This window comes from Eumetopias jubatus, unplaced genomic scaffold, assembly GCF_037043125.1.
Source record: "Eumetopias jubatus isolate StellerSeaLion01/CBP00866 unplaced genomic scaffold, mEumJub1_p1.0 scaffold_6, whole genome shotgun sequence".
Classification (NCBI taxonomy): Eukaryota; Metazoa; Chordata; class Mammalia; order Carnivora; family Otariidae; genus Eumetopias; species Eumetopias jubatus.
In genome coordinates, this window is record NW_028274812.1 from 146041730 (window position 1) to 146053834 (window position 12105).

The 12105-nt window shown below is 46.1% G+C and overlaps 3 non-coding genes across 3 annotated transcripts; 2 read left to right on the plus strand and 1 right to left on the minus strand.

Moving 5' to 3' along the window:
* Positions 1-2832: 2832 nt before the first annotated feature.
* Positions 2833-2915, plus strand: TRNAL-CAG (transfer RNA leucine (anticodon CAG)). The gene has a single exon. It is a non-coding gene; the product is annotated as a tRNA-Leu (tRNA).
* A 3923-nt stretch (positions 2916-6838) lies between these two features.
* TRNAT-AGU (transfer RNA threonine (anticodon AGU)) lies at positions 6839-6912 on the minus strand. Its single transcript has one exon. It is a non-coding gene; the product is annotated as a tRNA-Thr (tRNA).
* A 4984-nt stretch (positions 6913-11896) lies between these two features.
* Positions 11897-11969, plus strand: TRNAR-ACG (transfer RNA arginine (anticodon ACG)). Its single transcript has one exon. It is a non-coding gene; the product is annotated as a tRNA-Arg (tRNA).
* Positions 11970-12105: the final 136 nt, after the last annotated feature.

Sequence of the window (12105 nt, forward strand, 5' to 3'; positions counted from 1 at the left end):
AACACCTACATAACCATATCTAGATAACCACATTTCCATATATGTACTGCTAGATTATTTTAAAATGAATCCTCATGAAGGCTTGTAAATCAGGAGACCACACAAGTATTTGGGGAAGAGGTTGAGAAGATGTAATGGATGAGAAGTGCCTGTCGACATTTTCCCTCTGCCTCCTTTCAGAGATGAGAATCTGAAGCCAGGAGCCGTGAAGTGATTTGATTTAAAGCATTTAGTCTGTGCGCAAAGCAGGACCTGAACGCTGGTGTCCTTGCTCTCTGTGTCTAGGACATCTTCCGTGAACAAACCACAGTTGAATAGCAGGACTAGAGGCTTAGAGAAATTACCGAGGTGGGAGAGTCTTAGGCATGAAGAGGGTCAGGAGAAGAAAAAAGCAACTAAGTGTGCCACCTTTTACTTGGACCAAGGGCTGGCACCCAGAGAACCAGATAGAAAGGGCCCCTTCCTGTATCATTTCATGGATCCCCAACACCTGGTGTCCTTCCCATGCCCCTGCCTCAAACACTTCTCACCCCACACTGTCCACCCCATGCCACCCCTCCCCCACTGCCCTCCTGGGAGAAGAACATCATTTATCATGACTTTAAGTGTTCGTTTGTGTGCAAATTGTACTTTTGGAAAGTCAGAGAAAAACAAAGTCCAAATTTCTTTAAAAATACTTGGGAACCTCAGACAGGTGCTCTGCTAGTTTAATGTATAATGTGTATCCTGAAATGTTATGTGAAATCTCACCCAGAACAGACGGGGCTGTCCCAAGAACCCCTCTCCGAGAATATAAAGACAGTCATAGGTTTTAATCATCTCTGTGACTCCCCTCCCCTTCCCGCATGATCCTTGACCTCCCCAAGATCCATGATTTCCTTGACCATTCAAGGAAAATGGTCACCAGACACAGTACTGAGCTGACAGTAGATTCATAGGAAACATTTGTCTCCTTCCTTTCCACCCCCCTTCCCCCTCCCCCAGCTCTAGCTTCTTTGCTTAAGACACCTCTAAGGAAGAACTTACCTGATGAGCCTTGAGGCTCTCTTTCTAGCAGGCATCTGCTGCCAGGGCCTGGAGGAAATGATCAGTGTTGGTAGGTCTGGCTTTTTTTTCCCTGAATTTTCTAAAAGAGATGACATTTGGTGTTGCTGGACCTCTAAAACCCAGAAAGTTTATCTGCATCCTTGAGAGATATGTTTGTCTTCACAAAATGCTTACGTACAACCTCCTCCCATGCAAGCACTCCAATAATCGGATTTTAACATTCTCTACAGATTGCTTCCATCTTACCTCCTGGAGGGGTTGGGCTCTGGCCTTTCAGGTCCCAGGGGACACCTTCCTTTGGTTATAGTCATCCCTGGCTCTCTCCAGTGAGTCACATTCAGACGTCGAGGCGCAGGCGGGGGCACACGCATTCGGAGCCTCCGCACATCCCTGTAAGCTGTGCTTTGGGCCCCTACACTCTGTGATTCACACATATTTCAGGCCAGAGCCCTGTGCCACAGAGGCCTGAACACTTTTTTGAATGTGGCCCCTCCACTTTACCCTTAAAAGAAAGATCTAGGCTTTTCTTACAGCTAACCCCTAAAATAATGATCTCAAACTTGGGTGCACCGGAGAATCCCCTAGGGGTGGAGGGGAAGTCCCACCAAATACAATTCCCAGGTGGCACTCTTAGGTCTGAGGTGGGGGGATGTTGGCGATACCCACAGGCTTTCACATTTCACCTCCGGCTAAGGGCAGAGCCGGGTCTCTGAGGCCTGACAGGGTTGCTGTGCTCAAAGCGGGCGACTGCAAACTTGGGCATGGCTCCGAATTACATGGAGCGCTTGTTAGACACACCTTACCGGACTCTATCCCCCAAACGTCTCATTCAGTAGGTCTGGATGGGACTGCGAATTTGCCTCTAACTGGTTCCCTGGCGATGGGGATTTGATGCATAATTTAAGAGACGAAGCACTGTAGTTCTTCAACTGAATTTAGATGTAACTGTCAAGCGCCTAGGAAAGTTTGTCAGGTGGACAGAGGCAAAATGACTTGTCTACAATCCCGCAGGCAGTTAAGTGACCAGTTTCTAGCTTTGTTTGAAACTCTCAGTCAGGTTCCCAGACTCCCAGGCAGCGCTATTCTGAGCACAGGGTCCTGACTCTAACGCTGGGCGAGAAAACCTGAAGTAGGTCCCATCTGACCTTAGGTATGTTCCCAAAGTGGCTGCACTGGAGGCTTGGCACCAAGGCCCCCGCCTGCCGGGTTTACTAGATACAGAAACTACTCACTTTTTCTTTTTTTTCTTTTTAAAACTATTTATTGCAGTAAAACATCCATAGAGTAACGCCCGCAAATCCTCAGTGCACAGAGCTAAATGCACTCAGAAGAAGCCAGACCAGCCGGCCTCCTAACACCGATTCCCGGAGCGGGGGCGAGGGCGGTAAGCACCCGCTGGGGGATTTACAGGAAAGGCTGGGGAGGAGTAAGCGAGCACCTGCGGGCTCGGCCTCAGCCAGCCTTATCTGGAACGGCCTAGAGCCTCCTGGGGCAAAGTGTGTATGCCAGCAGCACGGTAGCATTATTTAATGCCGAGGATTCTGTAGGATTCTGCCGAGAGTGCCCTTCTTCCCGGGCATCCCGCCCCGCTCCTCCGGGGCCTGGAATCGAATCCGAGGTCGCACAGCAGGTGCCCCTTGAACCCCCAGCAACCGAGCGCCCCGGGCAGATCTCGAAGGCGTGCTGTCACTCTTTCACCGAGGAGTTCCCGTGTCTTGAACAAAGAGGCGAATAGTGTTTCTACAGCCCCAGAAGTAAATTCGGCGCAAGAGTGGCTTCCGCCGAGTCAGGATGGCCGAGCGGTCTAAGGCGCTGCGTTCAGGTCGCAGTCTCCCCTGGAGGCGTGGGTTCGAATCCCACTCCTGACAAAGCCGTGTTTTTAGTTGTTAACGCTAGTGAATGTATCCCTCCACCTTTCCTATATTCCACCACCCCTTAGGATAATCACGTTTTTAAAAAAATTTCTTATCCGCGCTCTAGAATTAAGCACTATGTACTTAGAGGACCATTTAAGAACTAGCATTTTTAATCTCCTCTCTGTCTCCCTCACATTCAAGGAATTGAAGGAATGTCAACTCCTAAATTACACTGATGTCCCCAGGGCCCCTCTTTCGTTTTGTTTACTTACAGATTTCTTTCTAATACTCTTTTCTCAATCTCATTTCCCAATAACTATAAGAAATTACTGGAGAAAGGTAATCTTTTTCTTTCTAAATGTGTTTGTAGAGCATACATTTTTGGTTTCAGTGCTTGCGTTTTTAATTCACGTAAATGACGCTCTTTCACATATCCCATTCTATTTTTACTTTATTCCTGTCCTACCATGGTTTTGAGGCTTATTTCTGTTACTGTATGCACATCTAGACCACATCTAGACCAATTGCTTCTAATTGCTGCACAGAGATCTGCAAGTGCGTGTTCGCCTCCTCACCCAGGGATGACTCCCAGATTGGGTCCCACGCCTTGCCACCACAGAAAAGGGTGCTATTGATGAACATCTTCCTACATATTCTGCTCCGAAGCTTTCCTTGACATACAACAGGAGCAAATGGCTGGTCATGGGGGTCTGTCCATCAGGGCAGTTTGCAAAGTTTGCACTTTATAACAGGATCCCGGACCCAGGGCATGTGATTTAGAAACACGGAAATTCATGTTTAGTGACGTCTTTGGAAATAGCCCTAAAATTCAAGTTTCCTGATGTCCAGCCTGTTTATCTTAAGCATTAATAGCTAGTTACAAATATTAGCATACAATGTTTCTATTACGAACTCCAAACTTGGACAGTGAGTATTATTATTCTTACATAATTTATTACAAAACCCCAAGTAATCAAAAATCCCAGGTAACTAGAATTTTCTCCTCACCGTTCCTTTCTAAAAAAGAAATCCAATCTAATACCCACTTACAAAGACCAAAAACAGGGTGGATCTGTTTTATGATCACTGATATTCAGAATCATTCTGTCTTCTCCCAAATTCCTCAAAATTCACAGAAACGTTCATACATACACTGAAAGAAAAGTGAATTGGTATTTCTTAGAAAGATTGTCATCAATAAGGTTAGAAAAGAGCAACTAAACAAGGTTTCTTTTATTGCCCAGGAGGCCGCATAGTCAGTCCATTTCTGCCCATTTCGAGTCTCCACTTGGGCCTCGGCAGCATATGACAAAGGAGGAAATGGCAAATAGGTGCAAAGAGGAGAAGCATTTAGAGATACTTGGAGGGCCAACAGGTTGGTTCAATGCTATTCAGGCTACATGGGTTCATCCCTGACTCTGTCACTTAGGAGCTGTATGGCCTTCCAGGTGACTTTGTATCCCCGTGCCTTGGTGTCCTCCTCTTTAAAGTAGGGGAAATAATTGAACCTTCCCTCATAAGGATGCTGTGGGAATTGCATGACTTAATATATAAGAAGTGCTTGGCAAATAACAAATGCCTGGGAAATAATAAGCACCAGATAAATGGTATTTTTTTGTTCCAATAGAGCACCTGTTCTTTGCAGGGGCCTGTGTGGAACTCTTGAGATCCAGAGATAGCCCTTGCCCCAGGAGGTAGACCAGATGGCAACAAAGTCAGATAGAAAGCAAGTAGATGAGTGTTGCTATCCAGGGTGAAATGGGAAACATGGTCCCTGTCTAGCTCCACCTCCTCATAGGAGAACCTCAGCAGTCTAGCTAGAGACTCTACTTACTTCACAACTAGTAAATTCAAGGGCTACCTTTATTGCTTTGGTAACACATGGTCTTTTTGAAAAACAAAAACAAAAACAAAACCCAAAAAACCATGAAGCAAAAACAAAACAAAACATAATCCATGAAGCACTTGATACTTATCAACTGTCAGGTCAAGTCCATCTGTGGTCTTCATGAGGCCACAAGTGATGAGGATGCCCAAAGGCCTTTGGTCATGTCCACACAAGAGTTTCAGCTGCAAACACACCTCCTGCCCTCATTGCTTCCACTTACCCGCACTGGGCATCCTCTTTGTCACCTCCGGTCCACGCCATTCCCTTTGCCTAGAGCACTCTGTCCACACCTTTTCCCCAGCCCACTCTCTTTGCCTGCAGAAGTTGTACATCTCCTTCATGAGCAGTTTGGACGTCACTTCTTGCACGGAGTCTGCCCCCACCTCCTTCTACCTCCGCCAGTCTGGGTTAAATAGCAAACCGTGGCCCACAGTACCCCCACTCTCAGCGTTATTACAAGCCACCATCGAATTGTTTGCCACCCCTTCCCCCAGCCTTTTTAGAACACAATTCATGACCCGTGTGTATGATTAGCATGGTGCTTGCCATATACTTGGCTCTGGACAAATAGGCACTGGGTGGATAAACAAGCATTTGATTGTAAGTCATTTCCACTGGTACATATAAATTACTTTCGTGATTGATACGTGGAGAGTTAGAAAGGCTTTTAAGCTTTTGGGAGAGATGGTTAGACTTTTCACCTGGAATATTCTATAGCTTCAGTAGCCAGTACCATTACCTCAGTGGTACAGATCATGCAATCTCTTGAGGGGCCTCTGGGCTGGAAGCATCCCAGGAAAGGTATTCCTGGACCCTGATGGAGCAGGGGAGTGAGGGTTAAGTCGAATTCAATAACAGGATGAAGTAGTGGTCTAGTGTTGACTTCTGCTTGGTGACTGAGCTGTCCTCTGCACTTGATAGACATCTGCACTCTAGACCTGGAAGGAAGGTTTTCATGAGCAGAGGATGGGAGGATGTAGTGAAAGAGAGGGTCTGCCTTTCCATTGCTGTCTGCCGCCTATAGAGAAAAGTGGGGAGTTAAGCTGCAGAGTGGAGAAATTCTCCATAAGAATAGAGTTGTTCCCTGAACTGTTTCTCAAAGTACTGGGTCACTTTGTTTCTGTAGATAGCACATATTTCTACCCTTGACCATCTACATGAAATAATGTGCCCTGTAGGTAAAAGCAGGCTGGTGGGACTTTCTGTGCCAGGTGGTGGGGAGTTTGGCGGTGGGAGATGAGCAAGAGGGTTGGTAACAGCTTCAGCAAGCTTCCATTTCCATCGTCTGAGTTTCTGTAGGGGCCTGGCTGTGAGTAGAGCTCCAGACTTCTTTCCCACTTGCTTTTCTTCTCTTTTTTTTTCTTCCCTCTTGGAGAGTTTGGGAATAGGCACCTCAGCTCTTCTGGACTTCCTCAAGTCCGCCTGTTCTAGTGGGCTATCCACTCTGATAATACAGTTAAGTAGATGCTTCTCCCTGACCTTCTTTTCTGAAATCTCAGTGACAAATATTTGTTTCGGTTTGATTTTCCTTTCCAAAAAACTCCGGACACAAACCACCTTTTAAAATACTTATTTACAGCTTGTGTTATGTGGTGGGGTTTTAGTGGCTGCTATGAACTGAGATGCTGCAGCTTATCAACAAAACCTTTATCAATCATTCCAGAGGTTGACCTTTCTAAAAATACTGCCTGCAGACTGTGAGAGAGCATCCGTTTGGAATTCCCCCAGGAAAGAGAATAGAATGACCAGAGATGATGATGTGGCTTGTAATTTAAACTTGGCGATTTTGCCTTCTGCTTTCCCTGGTTCCTTTAGTATGTGCTAAAAACATATTACATGTGAAATACAGACGTTGACATCAAGAAAAGTTGAAATTCTTTCTCCCTAAAGAAATGTAAATTTGTCTTTATATCTTCGCTTTGCAAGCAAAGAGCTCAACCTCAGAGCCACATAAAACACTTGAGTTAAATTCCGTAGGGGGACCGGCCCCTCCTATTACACTTTGTTCGCTCATCCTCTTTATTGAGGGTGGGAAAAAAACCGCAAAAGGCCCCGCTGGGATTCGAACCCAGGATCTCCTGTTTACTAGACAGGCGCTTTAACCAGCTAAGCCACGGAGCCAGCACGCTCGGGCCTTTTCGAATCCACAGTGAAAAGGAATGGTCTTCGCTTCTGTTGGTTGCGTTTCTGGATTTTCTCACCAGTGAGGGACAGGAGCAGCCCCGATGCCTCTCCAGACCCTAAAGATGAAGCAGTCCCCGCTTCGCCCCCGGCCCCCAAGACCTAAGGAACCGCACGGCTACGGGAAAACTGAGTCCCCTTCCGGCGGCGCCAGAGGCGTCTTGTCCCAGAAGCTGCGGGGAGGAAGGTTCTCCAGCGTCCGCGGGGAGTGCGACCCGGGGCCCAAGGCGGGGAACGCGCCACGTTCACACCCGAAAGCTTCCAGCACCGAAAACTGGTCCCTCAGGAAGCGAACTGTCGGTCCTGTACTTTACAGTGTTTGATTAAAAGTCCAGTCATTCCTTACCCCATTTCTTTCCGTAGTAATTGGGTTCCACCTGCCTGCTTCTAAGAGTTCATAATGTTAGCTAATGGGGTTCCAGAGTCGCACCTTAAACGTACACCTGCCTGCTTCTTGCTTATAATGTTAGCTAATGGGGTTCCAGAGTCGCACCTTAAACATACAAGACTTCATAATGAAAACCTAGCCTTAGAAAGAGAGAAAAGAGCGGCCCCCTCTCCTCTGCAGCTACAGAGGGAGAGAAGCTTTCTTGTCCTAAAACTCGTTCGAAGGATCTGCTTGATAAGATGTCAAATTGAGAACATTCACAAGAATTTCTATATTGTCGTGGGGACTTGTGTGAGTATTTGTAACTGCTCCCAATTTATTCTAGTCTTTGTAAAATAAATCTGCCCTTGGGAATACAATTTGAACAGAGAGCCTTAGTGAGACTCCCAAGAATTTACAAATTATGTGGCCACAACTGTGAAAGTAACTTCCCCAATGAAATTATGATTGGCTGTGTTGCTTGAAATCTATTGTCACGGTGATAATGCCGAAATCAACATTTCAGTTTTTCTAAACTGTATCAATATTTGAAGGATTTCGCTGTCACACTCTATAAGGCAGCAACGGACACTTACCTTCCCCGACATACATGATGGGGGGTGAGGGGATGAGGTGTGAAAGCCCATGACGCTGCTAGATTTCCCATTTCAGTGAAACATAGAAGGTCTATGAAATCAGTTGGAGACTCCATGAAGTAAGCAACTATTTCTTTAATATTATAAAATTAGCCATCATATTATTAGTGTGCTTGGAGCCCACAGAATCATAAACAGTACAGTCACTCCTACTATGGCTTTGACCATACTGTGGCAGGCAGTCCGAAAGACGGCAGAGCCAACAGTAATTTGTTTGGGTTTTTCCTTTGGTTAGCAACTGTCAAAATGTGCACTGAAATTCTGGGAAGTAAGCTGTTTAACAAGCCAGAGACAAATCTTGGGGGGAAAAAATGAGACTTAGAGCAATGGTTTCCAGAAATCTGGATGTGAATTCTATCTTCTACTCAATTCCCAGTGTCACCAGCAAAGACCATGTGCCGGAGTCCAGCTCCAGCAGGAAAGGGTTCCTCGAAGGAAAGGACGGCGTCGGCGAGGGAGGAGACTCGGACACAGGATCAGGTTGTAAGCATCTCCTCTCTGAGAGCCTCGGAGGGACTTCATTTATTCATTAGAATATCTCCTTGTTTTTCCATTCTTTCATAACATGTGATTTTGTTTTTTACATTTTATTGCAACCATTTCGGATTTAAAATCAAAGGTGCTAAACAGAGCGTGACAGTACGAGACAAAGCGTGACCTATCTGCTATTGTGTGCCAAAGCGAAGAAGTTATATTTTTACTCTTGCCTAAAGGTTTATCTAAAGTTTATTCTTTCTCCAAAGGCAGCTTACACTGTAAGCCTGTGCACCCTATCTTATCAAAGTACTTATTCCATTTCTCTATGTTTTCATCTCTTGTCCTTGCTCCATAGACACCACGGAGGATTACTCCTCTTAATCTTTAACCAGAGGCTGACAGATGATGCCCGCACCCTTCTTCCCTTTAATCTCATACCATTTGTTTATGTCCTCATCATCAACTCCATTATAAGGAATGGGAGGAGTAGGGGTAAGGAAGTTATCCTACACCAGGGCTTGCCTCGAGGGGCGTACCAGAGGTGGCCTCCTATTTTGTATGCAACATAGGGAGGTCCCTGTACTGTGGGAATGACATGAGATTCTCCTTTCCTAGAATGCTGATGTTTCAGAGGTGCCTGAGGAATCTCATCAATAGGAATTTTTACTGGGCCTGGATCCAACAGCTCCCTTACAGATTGGAGGACATCGGGTATTTTTACTTCTTGGCCCATCGTCAGCCTTTTTGGAATCAGTTTCATTATGATTGCTTGCATAGGCATAACTAAATTTATAAATCATTTTATCAGGAAACCCCAGAAAAAAATCCCATGATTATAAAGATTGGCGCAAATAAAATGAAAGGAAGTAGCAGGAGCCAGCTGCGGAGTCTCCTGATTTTCAGGATTGTCCCCCATACTTGGACTTTGTCAAACAGCGTGAGTAGCTTGACTCGCGCCAACCATGGAAAGTCCTCTCACACTGGCTCTGTTGCAGACGTCTGAAATTGGAGAAGGAGCGGATCTCCGTGTCACAGACTGCTGACAATAATGTAAAGAAACAGGGGAGGGGCAGACAGTGCCATTTTCCATACGCTTGAGAGAGAAGCCAGAAGAACAGTGTACTGAGACACAGAGGACGAGAGGAATCCACCACTGCGATGGTTAGCATGATATGTTCACTTGGCTAGGCTGTGCTATCCAGTTATTCAACTGAACACTAATCTACATGTTGCTGTGAAGGTATTTTGTAAATATGGTTAACATCTACAATTAGTTGATTATAAGTACTCTCAGTAATATGGGTGAGCCAGCCAGTTGAACCAATTATTATTTCCAACCAATTATTATTTCCAACCAGTTGAAAGGTTTTAAAAGCAAAATGGAAGTTTTCCTGAGGAAGAAGAAATTCGGTGTTAAGACTGTAGCATCAGCTCCTGCCTGAGATTTTCTAAAGGACAGGCCTGCCCAGCAGAGTTCAGACTTGCCAGTCCTAGAAATATTCATTCATTTATTCTTTCATTCTTTCATTCATTTATATTCTCTTACTGGTTCTGTTTTTTTCTGGACTCCGTTTCTCTGACTGATACAACCACTGAAGAAAAGACTGGAAACTAGAAACTGGAACTCTCAGAAAAGAAGGTGCAGTAGAAAGATCTCCAAAAACGAAGTTAAAGCCTGCCTCAGCTCGTGTCAGGTTGTGAACACGGCAGAGAAGTTTGAAGCAGCAGAAGCTTTTGAAATCTACAAAACAACGGGAGGTGTTTGTAGACACTGAGGAGAGCAAATGTGGGCAGGGCCTCCAGCTCTGAGTTGAAGCCCATTTTAGAGGTGCAAGATGGGATCTATGGCTCCAGGGACACCTTGGGATCTAGCCTGCCCAGCTGGGTATGTGATGAGCATAAAATAGAACCAAGAAGTACCCCGGTTTGTTTCATTTCTGAAAATTCAGGCATAATTGTTCATGTTTCCAAACTTCTCTTTAGAAATCTCCTTTTTCTTACAGGGAGAGGATAGGCTGTGAACTTGGGTGGGAAAATACATTTTTGTCTTGACCAACTTGTTACTGAAATTTTGGGTTTTCTTCCACTATGAACGTAGGCAACAGATCACAGTTGTATTTCAGCCCTTTTTACTTTATCACTTTCGGAAATCACAAATATTTCACATCAAAGTACAGTTGTTACAAATTTCTTTAAATAACATTTACGTTCATGAGTGCTTTGAAATTACAGTATTTATTAGGCCTCCTGCTGTATATTGTCATTTAGCAGATTAATAAAGGAGCACAAATATTACCATATCATAAATGTTTAATATTTTGATAACGTATTTCAATATAGTTAATTTCCCTTTGAAATCTTATGTATTTATCTTTTTTCTTTATATTTAAAAGTATTTTTCTGTGAGGCAGTCCATAACCACCAAAGTGCCCTAGGGGTACAGTACAAAACCCGGTCAGAAGTCCCTTGCTCGACTGTCCTGGGGGAGATTCCTAACTAGAGCGACTTCAATGTTATGCAGAAAGAGTAGCAACATGTATATTCTTCTTAAGGACTGCTGCCATCTTATGAGCTGAAAACAACTATTTTCTAAACTCAGCGTGTATGCTCTCAGTATCAGGCAGTTTTACTCCCTCTGTTAACAGCCCTCAACTTATTTACAATGCCCACCCAGGCATGGAGATAACGCTTACTGCTCAGAAATACAGAGAGGCTGAACCGCATACATAAGAGATACTTATTTGCTTCCCGAGAAAGCAAACACGTGAGAGCGTCCACGTGTGCGCGGGCTGACGATGCTCCTTTTAAAGGTGTCGAATTCTGACTTGTAGGCCCAGCGGTAGAAGCACAGGCCGAGCAGGTGCTCAGCACCGAGCCTTGCTTAGTGAGGACTGAAGTACACGATGGGTAACGACCCGAGCAGACACAGGACAGCACGTCCGGTCATGCCAGGCCACAACGACTTCCAGTTTCCTACGGGTCACATCCAAAGCCGTCGCGAGGGTCTACAGGACCGGAGGTGGTCGGCAGGCCTCGGCCCCGGAGATTTCCCCCGTTCCCCGCTCTTTTCCCCGAGAGCCGCGTTTCTTCAGCGTTAATTGCCGGCGCTGCGGGGCTTTCCTAGTCTTCCCGGTTTGTTCGTTTTCCTCCAAGTGCTTATCACGATTATTTTACTTATTTATTTAGTGCTTCGTGGTCGTCAGTTTCTCGAAGGGCAGGGATCACATCGCTTTCCTTCTCGGGTCGGCTTCCAGCGCCTCGAACGGTAGGTAACACAGGCTGGTGAGCGAACGCGTGGACGGAGAGGGCGCGCGGGCAGAGAGGGTGCCGCGGCTTTGCGCGGGCCGAGCGCGAGCGCGCCTCGCCGGGACCCCCGGCGCCTGCGTCCTCCCGAAGGCGTACAGGCGCCCCCACGTCCCCGTGCGGGCCAGTGGCGCAATGGATAACGCGTCTGACTACGGATCAGAAGATTCCAGGTTCGACTCCTGGCTGGCTCGGGGCGCGGCGCGCTCTTTTACGTCTTTCCTCTGCACGCCGCCGAGGAGCTGCGTGGAGGTCGAAAAGTCGGGCGAAGGGAAGTCTGCCTGCAAGGTCGCCAGAGCGAGAAGGCGCCGCTTTTAGCACAGCTGGGGT